Source organism: Cryptomeria japonica, chromosome 3, assembly GCF_030272615.1.
Source record: "Cryptomeria japonica chromosome 3, Sugi_1.0, whole genome shotgun sequence".
NCBI lineage: Eukaryota > Viridiplantae > Streptophyta > Pinopsida > Cupressales > Cupressaceae > Cryptomeria > Cryptomeria japonica.
Genome location: NC_081407.1, coordinates 972,449,580 through 972,465,320, shown reverse-complemented (window position 1 = coordinate 972,465,320; position 15,741 = coordinate 972,449,580).

Genomic DNA, 15,741 nt, shown 5'->3' with positions numbered 1-15,741 from the left:
TGATGCAAAGACTTCTCCATAAAAGAGTGGATGCATGATCATCTTCCACACTTATATTATTTCTAAATGCACGAGAAATACTTTCTTTGTAATACTCCAAGAAGTCATGCAGTATTTTATCATCTATTGCAACAATTTCCAAGATCGAAGGATCTGGTCTTTTCCCTTTTCTCATTACTCTTGCCTTGAGTATGATGTTTATATACAGAGTCACCAATCTCCTGCACAGAGATAAATCTACAAATCTGAGGAAACAAAATGCACTAGCCTTTGATTCTGAATCCCGAGCAGAGTCACCAAAAATCTATTAGTGAACAGATTTGTCCTTCGAAGATAACTATACAAATAAACTCAAAATGCCCAAAATGAAGGACAAAAAGTACTAACAGTTGGATAGATTATCATTGAAGTGATAATCTTCCTCTGAATTGAGAGGTACAACTCCCTCTTAGAATATTTACAAGGAATTAAATTGCTGATATGCTTTTAACCAAAAAGCAATAAAGGAAACTAACATTCATCTATAGCCATGAAAATGAATGCCAAAGACTTACAAAACAGATATAAATGAAGACCATTAAATCAAAGTTTAATTTTCTGCACTTATGGATAGCACTTGGACTAAAAACTAACAGAGAAAGTCGTTGCTCCAATATGGCTTACTTTCAAGCACACAGACTTGTAATAAATCTACATACACAATTGATTATAATAGAAAAGACATTAATAAACAACTGCAAAGGCTCAAAGTCTAGCTACAGTCATGAGAAGAATATCAGCAACACAAAGATTGAAGATATCATCTGCATTCTATTCATGTCTGAAAATCAACTCAAAGATTGATATTTTCTGTATAAAGCATTGCTTAGAAAAGCTTCAACTCCTACCTTACAAATAAAAATCTACTCTCCCTCCCCCACAGGCTTCTAGAAGAAAAAAAAAAGAAGAAGAAGAACCCCGCTCTTTCAATCCTTTCACAATAAATAGTTACATGAAATCTTTATTCAGTTTTTATAACCGAAACTTGAAAAAAATTTAACTTCTACTTTTCACTTTCCCCATTACTCTTATTTATAACATCAATTATTTATAAACATTAGAAATATAATTCTCTAAAGTTTATAATAATAGTTGGACAGGTGACACTTGAATATTTTAAACCAAAATGAAAATATTCATTATGCTGGGCGGACTGAAAATATTTGTGACAGTCAAAGTTTGTCTCGGTACGGGGGCCATAACTTTTGTTTCCACCATTGGATCATTCTAAATTTTGGATATGTTGGTCACAACCTAGTTTTCTTTATTCTGACTAGAGAGATTTCAAAAATAATCCCCGAGTAAAAAGATATGAGCTACTATGTGCGGGTCTATATGACTGTCATAAAATCAAACTTGCAGAACTTGAACCTTGAAATTCATCGAACACTTTGAACATCACTGAACTGTTTGAACTAGGTTCAAATGGCTCACAATATTGAGAAAGAGTATATGAAACATCATCCGCGATTGTGAAATAAAGTTGCTGCAAAACACTTGATATGAATGTTAGCCCGAAAATGTCTTAGACACAACTTAGCACCTGCGGTACCTAAATGAACACTATGAACTCTGTTCAAGATGGTTCAAGGGGTTCGTGAGGTTCAAACAACTATTCAAACATAATGCTAAGGATTTAGAAATGATTTACAAGAGGATTAGGGATTGAACCAATGAAATTTTAACAAGACAAAGACTCAACTAAAAATTTTGCAAGTCGACTCACTCTTGTTATGAGGTTTGAATGACAAGATAACAGTGGACAACCGTGTTGAGGGTTACAATGAATAACCTAGTATATATAGATATGCAGATGTGTAAATTGTGATATGAATTAATGTGGATTGATTGTGAATAATATGCAAGCATATGTGGAGAAGTAGAAGTGTGAATTTCAGTTTGTGGTGAGCTTTGATGATCATATCCTTTAGTGTGATAGAGCTTTGAAATATTGAATACGAGTTATATTTATCATGATATTTTTTTCTTGACATAGTGGTTCAAGGATTATTTCATGATCAGGAGATTTTGTTCATTTCAATTCATCACTTCCTTATGCCTATGGGAAGACACTATGTCCTTTTGGTAACTTGTGAAGATTTGTATCTTGTCTTAGAGTAGTGAACTTCAGTAATGCAAGTCCATTGTATCTTATCCTGATATTTTGTGTCTTAGTAATGCAAGTCCATTATATCTTGCCCTAAGGTTGTGCACCTTATTCTTGCAATGCCAAATTAGGAGCAGTGAGATACCTTGTCCTTGAGCTTAAAATATTGTAATCAATTATTCATATTGTGAGTGTGATTCTCACTGTGGTTTTTCCTTGCTTACGATTTTCCACGTAAATTTGGTGTTCTCTTGTGTATTGTGTTTTTTGGTTTCATGTTTCATTATTTTAGAGATAAGTGTGGTTTGAAGTTTAAGAGCTGAAAATTAAATTGGTTTAAGTTCTAATCTACTTCACCCCCCCTCTTAGTCCTATGGTGTGTTCAACAATATTTGGGTATTAAATTCCCACAATTCTTTTAACAAGCAATGCAATTAGACATTGATGAGAAAATGAGGCGTTCTTACTTTTTTGGACTTCTATTGTTATCTTAGATAGAAAATGAGCAAGATAATTTGGCACATATGCCAATCTCCCATGGAACAAATGACACATGAGATTGAAATGGTGAGAGTATAATAGTGATAACTTTCCCTCACAAATGAAATATCTTATGATGTGCATCGAAACAATTGCTCATTTCCTTGGAAGGGATCCTCTTATTGACCTTATTGGAGGTTTCTAGAGAGTCATTTTTATGTCTAGTGAATTTAGATCTTGTCGATACAACATCATGATGCTCTAGATTCCTCCCCTTCTATGGATAAGCTAGTCACCACTATTGTGGCCATCATGATAGCATCAACCCTCAACCTTTTACCATGGCTACATTATCTTTGATTTTTATAGAAAATTATAGTGCCACCTCTTCATTGTATTTAGTCGATTTGTTAAACTAATTTTATGTTTGGTTAGTGTCCACTATCAGGTGGTTTGTAGGTTACTTCCTAATGGGGTCTCCCCCCATTATGTTCGATTGTGAACCCAATTCCTCTAACTTTGTAGCACTGAATTCTCTTATTTTTTTTCACCTTTGTAAGCACCCCAAATTCAACTATTTTACCTATTCAAACCTCTAGTGTTCAAAGAACTTACAACTTTATTCATTGGTTACCAGGGTTGCTCACAAAAAAATGAAACATTTGCTAAGAGTAAGTTCTTAACTGCCAAAGGTAGGTCATAACAATTGATCACTTGATGTAACAACATAATTGAGAAAGTACATTTTATTAATTAGGCATGTTTGGTAGATAAAATTTAAAAAGGATGGCAATTTTGGGCTTCACTTATATGAACTATACTTGGCTAATGATTCTCCTCCCAAACATAAAATTTTCTAAGTGTCCACACATGCAGATTGATAGGGTGGAGAACTAAGGATGTGAATTAAGCACAAAATATTAATATTTAAAATGAAAGAGATATAATAAATGCAATTATTGTGTAGAAATGAAATCAATTTAAGATAATTAATTCATGTAAAAAAAATTATACTAGTTAATGATGATAACATAATTGGAAATTTTTAGTGATGTGACAATAATTTCATGTGCAATTGATGGCACATGAGAGTTTTAATCCAAAGAAAACAAGTCATGTCATCAATTGTTTGTAGAGGACTAGATTTTCTACAACCAAGATGATGAGGCCTTAGGGGGAAAATGCTCTTAACTACCTCACTAAAATAGTTCTTTGGTGAGCTTGAAAAGGTAATGCATAAAAGGAAAGTAAACTATATGAAACTATGATCATAAACTAAAAGCATTAAATAAATGAAAAATATGATGAGATAAAAAAAATTGTCATAGAAATAGAAAGTTTGCAATGTGAAGATCTTATGACCAAATAGAAAAAGCCTCAACCTCAAACATTGGCATGTCACGAGGATGTTTGTGTGTTACGTTGTCATTAGTATTAACAGAGACTCTAATGTGTTAGAAAGTGTCTTTATGCTCCGTGTACCTATTCATCACTTGCACACACTGAGATGGGAAGAAATGTAGGGGTTGTATAGGGGTTTTCCTCAATCAAACCCCCATTTCAGTGTTTCCACCTCTACAGATAGCTAGATGATAGATTGGATAAAAGATTGCATAATAGAAAGAATCCCCACTCTAGAGGAAAATCCATATTACTACAGATTAAATGATAATAGATCAAATTCAAAATAGCTAGCTAGATATACAAGATATTAATAAATGATATTTGGATGAGATTAGAGATAGATAAGAGAGAATTATGCAACTATGGCTTCTCTCTTGGGATAATAGGTGTGATTGAGGATAGGAGAAGTCATTTCTAATTCAAGAACAATGATAGATTTCAAAAAAGATTCGATATGTGTGTGTGTGTGTGTGTGAGAGAGAGAGAGAGAGAGAGAGAGAGAGAGAGAGAGAGAGAGAGAGAGAGAGAGAGAGAGAGAGAGAGAGGGATCAAATGAATAGAGTGAAAATGAGGCTAAAATGTGCATTTTATTGCTTGAAATAGGCAAGAATGGCTATTTTAGGACGCTTTTGTGTGAAGGGACACATATCAAAAGGGTTTTTATATAGGACTACATGATTAAATCTCAAAATCTTTGTAGGATGTTTGTACATTGTGCAAATGTCTACTTATTGTGCTTGTGTTTGGCCAAATTGATCCTAAATTCAAACCATAAGCTGCTTATACTTCATCTTTGCAATCCATGAAGTTAGAATCATAAAATATTGATCATGAATTTTATCATAAATGCATAGGGTGCAATTTGTGACACAACATTTTGTCCCCACTTTAGTGAGCTAATCATCCCAAGGAATCAGCCACACTAAAACATCTTTGAAAAGTATAAACATTGAGTACATGAAGTGCATTAAATGCATTGGTTACCTCAAAAAAGGAAATTGTAGAGACATAGAAGGCAATCAAGTAGAAATAAGAAATACCCCTAATGCTCAATGAAAAACTACAACATTTGATGTGAAAAATTAGGCATTGTAAAATGAAAATTTAGTTAGCACCAAAATTGGAAGAAACTAATTCAACAAGAAGAATGCTTGTGAAAACGTTAGTGATTTAGAAAGTAAAAGTTGATGAAGTGTGAGAATATGCCACCGACTAGGCGAGGAAAAATAGGGAGGATGATCCAGAACCACAAATAAAAAATTCATAAATTTTGGTCAAATTTTGGCTATATACTCAAGGAGTGGTCCCTAGAAGGGTCATTTTTACTATTCATCACAAGGATTTTTATTGTGATTTCTATAGAGCCACAATAAAAATGACTCATAGATGAGATTTCTAGCCCACCTACATTGAGGAGCTATGTGAAATCAATCAAAAATAAGACTTAAACAAGAGTTTGAACATTAAAATGAAATGCAAAACCAAGCATTATACCTTATTCTCCATGGATTGAACTAAAGTGGTTGCACCCTTGAACACTTGATTTGCTCTTGATGTTATAGGATATGTGGATTGATCTCCTTGTTGCATAACAGTTGATGGATTTTGGGATGATTTTAGTAGCATAAGGATAACATGAAATTGTGTTGTGGATATAAAGGAAGAGGCTCTATTGGTGTAAATAAATATTCATTATGGATATTATTACACTTTACTTAAGTTAACTTAGGATAATGCATCTCTTCGTAGTTTGGATTTGAGACACTTAGGGAAGTGCGCACATAAGGATAGAGCTTGTATGAGAAATTCCACCTTTTGTGGTCTTATTTTGCTGTTACACTCTACATTTGATGGGTCATCCACCTCTTGTGGAATATTATATTATTTCTCCTACCTACCCCTAGTATTTCTTACCTACCCTTGTTTCTCATTGAGCCACATGTCATAATTGTGTGCTCGTACATCCATATGGCCTTGCCTATATAAGCAGACCTATATTCATTGTATTGGTTAATCCAGTTGATCATTTGCATATTGATGAGAATACAGATTTGTTCTTGTCATTCTATTGTCTCTCTTTTATGCTTTTCATTGTGCCCTTGATCTTGGCAAAATCCTACATGGTATCAGAGCTGTTGGGGCTTCATTGATTAGTTTTTTGGAGACATTTTGGAGGCTTCAATTTTCGGATTTGGGGATCTTCATTTTTTGGGGGCGTCGTACAACGATTTGGACATCACGGTTGAATCTGGGAGGCCGTTTCCATGAATTTCGACTATAAAGTCGACCTATTTTGGTGAGAAATTTTTTTCCCCATTTTGGCTATTATTGTATGGATTCCGAAAAAATTTTTTGAAAAAAAAAAATTATTTTCCAAAAAAAAAAAAAAGGAAAAAAAAAATTAAATTAAAAAAAATAAAATTTTTTGTTTTTGGGGGTTCGCAGACCCCCCCATGCTCTCCGTACCCTGCGTTGTCTGCAGGTCTGTCGCCGTCGGTCGTACTCTGCAGCGGTCGCCGTCCCTGCCGACCCGTGCCTCCCGTTGGCCCCATCGCTTCTGCCATCGGCCCCCTCGGCTCCCGGCCCGTTGGTAACTCCTCCGCCCGCACCGCCCAGCGCTTGCGCACTCCGCAGCGCCCGCGCCACCCAGTCGCAGCCCAGCTCTACGGTGCCGCTGGGACCTTCCGGTCACTGCCAGCTAACCCTCCTCCCGCAGGCATCTGCCACCTCCTCTGCCATGCAGACAGATCGCCCCGTCAGTAGGAAACCCGACGGACCCGCGCCCGCCACGTGGCAGGCGGCCACTGGCCTGCAGTCAACATCTGTACAGTCAGCTGCCACTTCAGCATGTCCGTACGGTACGGACGCCACGCAGGAGGGAGATGAAATTTTTGTGATGGATAGACGGGTGTCAAATTTAAGCCTATCATTTGCTGACATTAGCGCCACATCAGTAGACTTTTGAAATTTTTTGACCCCCTCTTCATTGAGCTTTTCAATTTTGCAGTTCAACTTTGAAAGGCCATATCTTGCTCATTTTTGCTCCTTTTTTGGTGCAATTTTTTTTGAAATGGGCTAAAATTTCATGATTTTCATAGTGGTGTGGTTATTTTCTGATTTTGGTGCACAATTTTTTTGGAATTTTGGGATTCTCTCAGCTGTACCTGTCCAATCCTTAATTCCGCAACTTCAAAGGCCTCGTTTGAGCTCATACGACCTCCTTTTCAGGTGCCCTTTTTTTTTGAAAGTGCATGTTTTTTCGTTTACTTTCATAATCTATGATCAGATTTTAGAGATTTTGAGTGGAAGTTGTACTTTTAGATATTGGTCTTATTTGGCCTATTAGGTACTTGTAAAGTGCTTGGATCTTAGTTTAGATCTCTTGCATTATTTGTTTGAGTCTCTTTTGGCCTTATTAAGACAGTTGTAAAATTGTAATCAGAAGCCCACTTTGCCATTTTTTGCAAGTGGCCCATTGTATACACACTAAGTATAAAGTGCCAAATCATCACTTTTGGGGGGTTCTTTGATTAAGTGAATTTGGGGGGGTGTCTTGTGTGATTGTGCCTCTCTTTGTGCTCTTTCATTTTTGTTGCAATTGTTAGAGTAAAGTAATTAATTAACTTTGCTCTCCTCTTAAGATTTCCCTTTATGCACATATTAGTCATTTAATAATTAATATTTAATTATTAAATGCTCACACCTTAGGGTTAGGTTTTCCTTTTGGTGTTGATCTCCTTTATAAGGATTGATCTCTTGTATTATTCAGATTCTTGATTCATTTTTTCTCTGATAATACATCTTTTCTCTTTGTCAGAGCCAAAACCCTTGTATTCGTTCTCTCTCTTTCTCTGTGACAGGTTTCTTGCATGCAGGTTTCTTTTGGGTTCTGTGGATTTGTATTTCTCAAATCCTACATGGTATCAGAGTTGGATCTGCTGCAGCTTGTTCAGACTTTTGAAAGATTTTGAGATCCAGGTTTTGGTTGCATCAGATCTGTGTTTGTCTTCTGTTTTTTATTTTGGAATATGGGGTATTTTTTTTCGGTGCACTTTGAGCCCAAACGGATCTCACCGTTGAGCTCGTAGCGCCCAAAAACCCCTATTTCCATATAAAATTCGTCCGATTTGGACACAGTTGCACCAGGGGGCAAATTTTTTTTGGCCCCAAGGCCGTACGGCCCTAGGGCACGACAACCGAGGCGAAAATTTCAAAAAAATTAAACAAAAATCGCAGTTTTTGTTTAAATCGGGCGCAGCCTCTTTTGGAGGCACGCGCAGCCCAGCGGCCACCGCCGCCGGCGGTAACCCCCGCCGCGCCCCCGCTGCACCGCCTGCCGCCCACCGCGCCGCCCACCGAGAACCCCCGCCCGAGCGCCGCCCGCCCGCAACCAGCGCGCCGCCCACCGCTAGCTGCGCCGCTCCAGCGCCGCCCCCGCGCCGCCGCCTCCTGCGCCTGCCCCTGGTCGCCCAGCGGACCAGGGGCTTATTTTTTTTAAGCCCTTGAGGGCTTAAAGGGCCTATTTGGGCTCTTTTGGAGCAGTTTTACTAAATCGGGTATAACTCGGGCATTTTAGCTTGGATTTTCGAATGAAAATAGGCGTTGGAAAGATGGTTCCGAGCCCGATCTAAAAGATGCAGATCTTTTTTTCTGATTTTTCCGTTTTGCAGTGTTTTTTGCAAGTCGAAGTCAGAACAAGTTTTTTGCACTCCAGGAGCCATATCTTTTGCATACGGACTCCGTTTTTTGAAAGCGAATAGGCATTGGAAAGGTGGTTCTGTGCTCTTTCCAGATCTACAGTCTATTTCATCAGAAAAATCTTCAGGTGCTCCAAATTTTGTCTCAACCCGTTATTGCTTTCTATCATTTTCTGGCTTTCAGTTTGTACTGGGGATTAGTTTTTTGCATTGTGGGGGGGTGTTTTCTCTTGCTTTCTGTTATTTACATCAGAAAACTAGAATTTACAAACACCAATACAAAAAAAAATCAAACCCCCTTCTGCATCTTCTGTCTAGTTCTGAAAGACCACTTAATAATAATTAAAATTTCAGAGCAGTTGAGGCACAGTTCATAGGATGGCAGATAGACCTATTGAATCTCTCACACCGCATAATTACCACACTTGGAAGGGTCGCATGATGACTCTTCTCCAGTCAAAAGGGTTATGGTCCTGTTTGGATGAGGTTCAGCCTCAGTTGACACGTCCTTTTGAGATTATGCAGCACAGGAACAATATGGATCAGGCTATGGGATTGATGGCTTTACACATTTCCGACAGTCTCCAGTTTCATCTTGAAGGTTGTATCACTCCTCGAGCCATTTGGACCAAGTTTGAGGGACTTTTTGGTACTGTCAACGAGTTCAGAGCTTTGCAGCTTGAGGCAGAGTTAACTTCCTTGGTACCTGATTCATTTCCTTCTATTGAGGACTTTCTGATGAAGTTCAAACAGCAAAGATCTATCTTGCAGGGTTGTGGTAAGACTAAGACTGATACAGAGTGCATTTTCCTGATTCTCTCCAAGCTTCGGGGTCCATTTCAGATCTTCTCTTCGACCTTCTATTCCACCATGGATGCCTTGGGTGCTCGACATGTCATGCCTTCTTTTGAGGTCTTTTGTGATCGTCTGACTCGTGAGCAAGCTAAACTTAAGCAGTTGGATTCACTTTCAGGTTCACAGAACCAAGCATTGGTAGCCCAGTCCTCCAAAGGAAAACAGAAGCAGAAACCGAAGCCTAAGAAAGATTCAGAGGCTAGTGAGAATCCCTCCAAGCCACCACCTAAGTTTGATTCAAAACCACAGTCCAATTCTAAACAGGGCAAATCTTCAAAGTCTGGTGAGTCTTCCTCCAAGACTAAGAAGAAATCAGGTGATCCTTGTAGTTTTTGTGGCAAGGAAGGACATCCCGTTTCCAGGTGTTGGAAACGTTTAGAGGCTTTGGAGGAAGCCATGCAGCAGCATAATATCAGTGCACTACAGCCTCCTTCATAGCCCACAGGGAAAGGTCATGCTCTTTCTGCACGAGCATTGTCCTCTGCGTCCACTTGGGTTCTAGATTCTGGTGCCTCTCACCATATGACACACACACAGGATTTGGTCACCGCTCTTGCTCCTACAGGCACTAGACATATTGCAGTTGGTGACTCAGCACAACTTTCCGTTCAGGGTTCAGGTACTGTTTCATTGGATGGTGGTTGTCTTCAGGATGTGCTTTTGGTTCCTGACATTTCGACAAACCTTCTATCCGTTTATCAGATTTGCCACTCTGGCTCTGGTAAGACAGTTGAGTTCTCTCCACATGATGTGGTTATTCGAGATCTTCATGATCCTGACTTGGTTGTGGCTACTGGGAGTGTGGATTCTGCATCTCATTTATATAGTTTTGATGGCTTTGAGAGTTCAGACACTGTTGGTTCCTCTCTTATAGCACATGCAGATTCAGTGAGCAGGCTTTGGCATGAGCGTTTTGGTCATGTCAATTACAGATATCTACAGCAGATGAGTACACAGGCACTTGTGATTGGGCTTCCACAGATTTCTTGTACAGATGGTGTATGTCGTGGTTGTGTCCTTGGCAAACATCATCGAGATCCTTTTCCTAAGGGTCGAGCCTCTCGTGCTAAGGCAGCCCTAGAGTTGGTACACAGTGATCTTATGTCCTTTCCGACTCCTTCTTTTTCAGGGGCCCGTTATGTACTCACTTTTATTGATGACTTCTCCAGACGTACATGGGTGTACTTTCTTAAGTACAAGTCTGATGTCTTTGACTCTTTCAGGAAGTTTAAGACATTTGTGGAGAAGCAATCTGGACTTTCTATCAGGAGGATACGCACAGATAATGGGGGGGAGTATGTAAATCAGGCTTTCAGAGATTTTTGCATTGAGCATGGTTTACAGCATCAGTTTACAGTTCCTTATACCCCTCAACAGAATGGTGTTGCTGAGAGAAAGAACAGAACTTTACGGGAGATGGCAAATTGTATGATACAGTCTCGAGCTATGAGTTCTTCATTTTGGGCTGAGGCAGTCAATTGTGCCAATTATATTCAGAATCGGATGCCCCATAAGGCATTACGACATATGACTCCTGAGGAGGCTTGGACCCATGTCAAGCCTGATGTTTCTACATTCCGAGTTTTTGGTAGTGAGGCTTGGGCATTTATTCCTGATGCTCAACGGAACGCCATGGAGAGGAAGAGCCGACCGCTCATATTTGTTGGCTACTGTGAGGATGTTAAGGCATACAGGTTGTTTGATCCTGATTCCAGAGAGGTCTTGTTTCGACGGGATGTCCAGTTTGATGAGTGCTATCCTCAGATGGATTCTCCATCACCAGCTTCTCCCTCATTGCCTACTCCTTCCTCTTCATCTCTTGAGGATTACTTATCTCTTGAGGATGATGTAGATCATGATCCACCATCTCCACCACCACCAGTTGCTCCGTTTTTGCCGAAGTGGGCCCGTGATACTGTTGATGCAGCTGGTTCTTTGGCAGGTGATCCTTCAGATACTCGTCGCACTCGTGCTCAGACATCTGGTTCTAGTCTTTTGAGTCATACCCTTTCAGATGATCCTCAAAAGTTTTCAGAGGCGACAGGACACCCAGAGTGGGATAGGGCCATGGATGAGGAGTATTCTTCTTTGATGAAGAATCATACTTGGGATCTTTGTCCTCTTCCTAAGGGAAGAAAGTTGGTTCGGTGCAAGTGGGTGTATCGTACCAAGTATGCTGCAGATGGTTCTATTGATAAGTATAAGGCCCGTCTTGTTGCGAAGGGGTTTTCTCAGGTAGAGGGTATTGACTACTCTGAGACCTTTGCTCCTGTCGCCAAGATGAATTCTATACGCCTGGTACTTTCACTTGCAGCTTCACAGGGATGGACAGTGTTTCAGATGGATGTGAAGAGTGCCTTCTTGCATGGAGACCTACATGAGGAGATCTATATGGAGCAGCCTCAGGGTTTTGTGCAGGACACTTCTTTGGTTTGCAGACTTCGACGTTCATTGTATGGTCTCAAACAAGCCCCCAGGGCTTGGTATGAGAAGATGGACTCCTTCTTGCTTTCCTCGCACTTCACACGCTGTCATTCCGATCACACAGTCTATATTCAGCGTCAGGAGGGTGATCTTTTGATTCTAGTGCTATATGTAGATGATCTCATCATTACAGGTAGCTCATCCTCCATGATTCAGAGTGTTCAGAGAGCTTTGATGGAGCAGTTTGAGATGACCGATCTTGGTCTCTTGCACTTCTTTCTGGGTCTACAGGTTATTCAGTCTTCGGATGGGATTTCCATTTTTCAGGAGAAGTATGCTCTTGATATGCTTCAGCGATTTGGCATGCTTGATTGCAAGTCTGCCCCCACTCCATTTCAGTCAGGTGTTGTTTTGTCTTCCACTTGCTCTACTCCTTCAGTAGACCCCACTTTATACAGGCAGTTGGTTGGTAGTCTGTTGTACCTGACACATTCTCGTCCTGATCTTTCCTTTGCGGTTGGCCTTGTCTCTCGGTTCTCCCATGATCCTCATGAGAGCCATTGGCAAGCAGCCAAACGTATTTTGAGATATATTCGAGGCACCACACATTATGGCATTCACTACTCTTCAGGATCCCCTCATATCATTGGCTTCACTGACTCCGATTGGGCTGGTGATGTCAATGATCGGAAGTCTACTTCTGGCTTCGTTTTTTGCCTTGGTTCTGGTCCTATCACATGGTCTTGCAAGAAGCAATCTGCTATTGCATTATCATCTACAGAGGCTGAGTACCATGCAGCAGTGTTAGCCAGTCAGGAGGTTTTATGGCTTCGGCAGTCGATGACAGAGTTTGGGTTTCCTCCAGATTGTCCCACTATTCTTTGGTGTGACAACCAGAGTGCCATTCACATTTCACGCAACCCAGTGGAGCATCAACGGACAAAGCACATTGAAATCCACATGCACTTCATCAGACAGTTGATTCAGGATGGTTCTCTCATCTTGGAGTATATTCCTACAGAGGAGCAGGTTGCTGACATCTTCACTAAACCTTTGGCATCTCCGCGCTATCTTCAGTTGCGCTCAATACTTGGGGTGAAGGAAGTTGTCCTTGGGGGGTCTCAGTGAGGCCTTCCTTCCTTCATGTTTTCTTTTCAGCATGATTCTTTATCTCTTTTTGGAGAGGAGTTTTTTCCCACTGGGTTTTCTCCTTTACTCCACTTTATAGAGATTTTCTTGTATTTGGGTACCTCATCAGGCCTTGTTGCCGGGACCCTCTTTTGCATTGTAGTTCCTTTGCTTTCTTCTGCATTGTTTGTAGCTGCATTGTAGCTCATCTTAAGGGGGGGTGTTAGAGTAAAGTAATTAATTAACTTTTCTCTCCTCTTAAGATTTCCCTTTATGCACATATTAGTCATTTAATAATTAATATTTAATTATTAAATGCTCACACCTTAGGGTTAGGTTTTCCTTTTGGTGTTGATCTCCTTTATAAGGATTGATCTCTTGTACTATTCAGATTCTTGATTCATTTTTTCTCTGATAATACATCTTTTCTCTTTGTCAGAGCCAAAACCCTTGTATTCGTTCTCTCTCTTTCTCTGTGACAGGTTTCTTGCATGCAGGTTTCTTTTGGGTTCTGTGGATTTGTATTTCTCAAATCCTACAGCAATGAGTCCTCATAAATTTCCACCTTTAACTCCACATAATTATGCATCATGGAAAATAAAAGTATGGAGTAAATTAATGGAAAAGGGTCTCACGCATTACATAGATGGAACAATAGCAGCACCACCTAATCCTAAGGTTGATCCTAATGCTCAATTAGAATGGCTCACTAAGAATTGCATGGCTCTTGGAACTTTGCGCAAGTATGTATCAGATGACCTCATCTTTCATATTGAAAAGTGTACTACAATAAAAGATGCTTGGGATATGTTTCAGAAATTTTATGGTCAAGTTGATGAAATTAGAGGTTATAAGATTGACAATGAGCTCACCAACTTGGATCCCAAGAGTTTTGATACAATCCAAGATTATGTCACCAAAGCAAATGAGCTAAGAGCAAAGCTTAAGGATTGTGGAATTGACAAAAAGGATGCTCAGTTGATATTCAACTTGTTGGACAAGCTTGCACCAGAATATGCAGCATTTGTGTCTAGCTTCCAAACTCATCGTTTGACAGTTGGGAGTTCCTATGTTATGCCTTCATTTGATGCTTTCACAGAAATGTTGATATTGGAATAATGTAAGTTGTTGAACATGGGACTTCTCAAGTCTTCAAAGTCCAAGGCTTTGGTGGCTAATCTAGGAAATCAAGGAAGTCAAGGCAAAGATTCCAAGAAGAAGAAGAAGCAATCCAAGTCTAAGCCACAACAGGAAAAAGGACAATCATCCTCTCCATCACAAGGTGATTTTTCATCCTCTTCCAAGAAGGGGACACCACCTAAGAAGGATAAACCAACTTGTGCATATTGCAAGAAGTATGGTCATGATGAGCATCGATGCCACACAAAGCAAGTTGATGAGTTAACTAATCTTCTTAAGAAAAACAACATCAACTTACCATCCACCTACATAAAGAAGGATTCATCTCCTTCCTCTTCCTCACATTCTAAGGGAAAAGGGCAAGCATTTATGGCTACAACATGTTCTTCACAGCAATGGATACTTGACTCGGGTGCTTCATATCACATGGGTTCTACAAAGGAGCAATTTTCTTCATTGGAGCCATCTAAAGTACCTCACATTTATATAGGTAATGATACACAAGTAGAGGTTGAAGGGAAAGGTTCAGCTGACATGGATGATGGAACATTTGAGAATGTTCTCTATGTTCCTAACTTGTCTACCAACCTTCTCTCTATCTACCAAATCACTCACTATGGAAATGGGAAAAAGGTTGAGTTTACACCAGATTCAGTTGTGGTAAAGGAACTTGATGATGATGCCTTGGTAGCAGTGGGACAAGTCAATGACAACTCAAGGCTTTATTCATTCGCCCACTTTGTGCCAAGTTCACCTTCTAGGGCCTTGCTTACTCATTCAAATTCAGAAAGTAAGCTATGGCATGAGCGGTTTGGTCACCTCAACTACCGCTATCTTCAGCAACTCAGCACTAAAGACATGGTCACAGGTCTACCTTGAATCAGTTTTTCAGAGGGTGTATGTTCAGGTTGTTCCATGGGCAAGCATCCCGAGGAGAAGTTTGATAAAGGGAAAGCTTGGAGAGCTTTGGAAGTTCTTCAACTTGTTCACATCGATGTAGCAGGTCCATTTCCAGCACCTTCATTTAGCAAGGCCCGCTATGTCCTCACCTTCATTGATGACTACTCCCGCTTCACTTGGATCTACTTTCTTATTCATAAGAGTGAAGTATTTGACAAATTTCAGGACTTCAAGACTCGTGTGGAGAAGCAATCTGGGAAAGTGGTCAAGATTCTTCGTACAGATAATGGAAGGGAATATGTGAACAAAAGACTTGAGGATTTTTGTACATTTGAGGGGATTGATCTTCAGCATTCTATCGTATACACTCCATAGCAGAATGGAGTTGCAGAACGCAAGAATCAAAATCTAAAAGAAATGGCTAGCTATATGATACATGCACGTTCTCTTGATCCCGCCTTTTGGGCCGAGGCAATCAGTTGTGCCACACACATCCAGAATCGGGTTCCTCACAAAGCTTTGCAAGGTATTACTCCTTTTGAGGCTTGGGTTGGTAGGAAACCGATT